At 38.7% G+C, this 3,719-nt stretch overlaps 1 pseudogene; it reads right to left on the reverse strand.

The window, feature by feature from the left end:
- Positions 1-373: 373 nt before the first annotated feature.
- Positions 374-1,900, reverse strand: LOC102972138 (annotated as a pseudogene).
- Positions 1,901-3,719: the final 1,819 nt, after the last annotated feature.

The raw sequence follows: 3,719 nt of genomic DNA on the forward strand, positions 1-3,719 counted from the left end.
ATATGCCAGGGACATGTGGATTATCATACTTTTCCTCTCTGTCCCACATCCCAAAATGTTATGGTGACCACAAAGCAAAGTTTTCACAATAATCATATGGGAAATAATTTTTTTCTTGTTTTTAGATTAAATTACCAACAATGAACAAAAACTAACACTCATTCACTCTGCTAATGTTTCAAAATTTCAATGTTAATTTTAACATGCCGTTCCCTGCCCATTTGTAAGGAACTAAAACATTACATCTGGTAAGCAGCAAAGATTTCACTACACCTCAAATGCGGAACACCTATGATCAGAGGAATGTTGGCTTTTTAAACAGAAGCAGATTAAAAACAAACAAACAAACAAAAAAACAAGATGCAAGACTCCTTCAGTTCTTCACTAGTCTTAGAAAAACTTTCCAGAATTCTGTTACAGTTTTCTGCAGCAAATATTATGCATTCTGTACCTGGTCCTGTGTTCCTGTAATGGTAATGATCAGATCTTCAGACCCTTCTAAAGGTTTGTCAATTTTTACTGAAGTTTCTGACTCATGACGGATTTGTTTAATCTGCTGACCACCTTTGCCAATAATAGATCCAGCCAAATCTTTGGGAATAGTTACTTGTGTAGTCCATCAAGATCACCATATGAGCCATGACCCCCTGCATAGGAATAATCATATCCAGAGCCATCCTGTCGTTCATAAGCCATCTGACATTTGGATGGGCTCCATGTATCTATTGGAGAGTCCCAAATTTCATGAAAACCAACCATGCCATATTAGTGGTCTCTGGGGCTTCTTCTGTCATAGCCCCTTAGATCTCCTCCTCTAGGTGGTGGTGGTGGAGGAAGATTCTGAGCCCTGCTACCACCCCAGCCACCTCATCTAGGAGGAGGTGGGGGAGGTCCTAGACAAAGGGTCATATCATGATAATCTCTTCTAGATGGAGGCATAGGATGCCCACCCCACCAGGAAGCACTGTGTCAAAACTGGCCCCACATGGGAAATCCCACAGGATGTCCATGGCGGTCATAAAACATCATCATAAAACCACCATAATTGTAAGTTTCATCATAAAAATTGGGATCATAAGTCTGTGCACATCCTTTGATGGGAGACTCCAAAGTAAGATCAAGGATGATCTTGATGCACTCGACAACCCTATCAGGTTTTCCTCTAATAAGAATGACTCTATGAGGAATGAGGACAGCATTCCAGGAAAAACGTGAATATTGTCTGTATGTTCTCCTGAAGTTCTTTGATTTTATCACCTTTGACCCCAATAATTCCCCCCGCAGACTCTGATGAATCAACAGTTCCAAATCGCAAAGTCACTTCCTTTATAGTGTGGGTAATTTAAGCATTCTACAGCATCAGATTCAGGTGGGAGCTGGATGGTTGCAGTGGGTGATGGCACCTGCAGGCCCTCTTCCAAGGTAGAGATGATTTTCTTCAGAATTTCTCCAATTGTTTCAATATCAGCACTGATACTCAATATGTTCTCTAAGTCACTGCTATCTGTGACTGAAACACTGACATTGTAGTCTGTACGGGGAGTAAGTGAGTGAGTGATTATTTATTTATTTATTTATTTATTGGGGGGGGGGGGAGAGAGAGAGAGAGAGAGAGAGAGAGAGAGAGAGAGAGAGAGAGAGAGAATATCTTAAGCAGACTTCAGGCCCAGTGCAGTGCCTGACATGGGGCAAGATTCCATCATCAGGAGATCATGACCTGAGCCCAAATCAAGAGTCAGATGCTTACCCGACGGAGGCACTCAGGAGCCCATTGAGCCTTCTTAATATTCTTGTTTCCTTTTCCAATCACTGCTCCAGCATTCTTGCTCTGAAGCAGAATGCGTAATTCAACCATCTCCTCAGTATTTCTAGACTTTAATAGCTTGTTCCTCTTCCACATCTCCTGCAGGGGAGCCTGTGCTCATTTTCTGTCTAGCTGTGACTGGCTAAGTGCCGCAAGGCAGCACAGGGACGATGGTTTCACCAGGTATGGCAGCATGAGGATGTCAGTTGGTCCTGCCCAGAACACTTCAGTTCTGCTCCACAAGGATATATAATACCTGACTGGTGTGTTCATTTAACACAAGATAATGGAAACTGAACAGCCAAGGGAAACCTTCCCCAATACCTTGATTTAATTTAAATAAGTCAAATTTTTTCATTCCTACAATCAATTAGTTTCAGCAGATTTGTCTTTTTTTCAAATTTCAAATTTTAAGTTCTGACTTAATTGATTTTTGTAGTTGTTGTTTTCTATTCTTCAAATAAGAAATTGCATTGATGCGGGGCACCTGGGTGGCTCAGTCAGTTGAGCGTCTGACTTTGGCTCAGGTCATGATCCCCCAGTTTGTGGGGTTCGAGCCCCGCATCAGGCTCTGTGCTGACAGCTCACAGCCTGGAGCCTTATTCAGATTCTGTGTCTCCTCCTCCTCTCTCTGCCCCTCCCCTGCTCGTGCTCTGTCTCTCTCTGTCTCTTAATAATAATAAATAAACATTAAAAAAAATTAAAAAAAAAGAAATTGCATTGATGGAACAATTCAGAACATTTATTTTTTTATTCCCTCATTTCCCTCTTTTAACTGATGTTATTAAATAATTACTCAAATTCTAACAAAAAATCCATAACATTTCCACTTAATATTCCATTCAGAAATACTTAATTTCTAGCATGTATTTTATTAATTTTAACATAAAATACTTATCTATTTGGTATTACGGCCTTTAAAAAGGGACATGAGATCAAATTACATGATAGAAGTAACAATTCTAATTATCCACACTAACTATAGTCTAGGTACTTTTCAAAACACAATATTAAATTAAAAAGCTATTTTAATTTAAGATATACAAAAAAATCTAAATTCTAACTGCTTGAGTTTAACAAATAACTTTTTTTAAAGGTTATATAGACAAAGAATTCTCATTCCCTGCTGTCAATCCTTTCGTGTAAGAAAGTAAATAGACAAAAGGTAAAAATCTTATTGTTGCCATCCCAATTTGCTTCACAGAGTTCACTTATCTGGCATTAAGGGAGTTACACAAATTAAGCATGATTGTGGTATGTTAGTCTTATAATTAGTACTTTCTAAATCTATTCGCAAGAGGCAACCACCTAGTGTTCTTAGTCACATCTGATCTACAAAGCAAGAAATTTGCATGTGGTAAATGGCAGTACTTTTGAAAAAGCAGTTAATCATTAAAGGGGAAAAAGCCTCTTGGCATTTATTGTTCACAGCACAAGAGAAAGGTATTAATATGGCTGTAATTTTCAATTCCAAAAGAATTTTTTCACAGTTGAACATAGATTAGTACCCAAATTCCATTAAGAGTTTCTATAATTTTCTGCTAGAGACTGGAGCTGTTATTATACAAACTGATGAAATTTTTGTGCGGAAAATACAGGTCAGGTAACATTTTGAGGTACAAAGAGGCAATCAGTAATTTAAAACTACTGCTTTGTTATATTGCAGAAAAAGAAGAGTACTTTTATGCTGATACCTGGTTACTAAATGAAAAGTTCACTGCCAGGTTGCCTGTAGTTCTCTCTGCCTCTAGTTACCTAAGAAGAAATGGTCATCATGGATGACCTTACTCTTTGTGAGGAAGGGAAAGGCCATCATAGCAGCCTAGGCAGTAATCCCTGTGTCAATGCAGGAATCAAAACAAATTGAGAACTTGTCATCAGCCTAGCTATTACCCAAGAGTAACACCAAGAACAT

The sequence above is a fragment of the Panthera tigris genome, chromosome C2 (genome assembly GCF_018350195.1).
Source record: "Panthera tigris isolate Pti1 chromosome C2, P.tigris_Pti1_mat1.1, whole genome shotgun sequence".
Classification (NCBI taxonomy): Eukaryota; Metazoa; Chordata; class Mammalia; order Carnivora; family Felidae; genus Panthera; species Panthera tigris.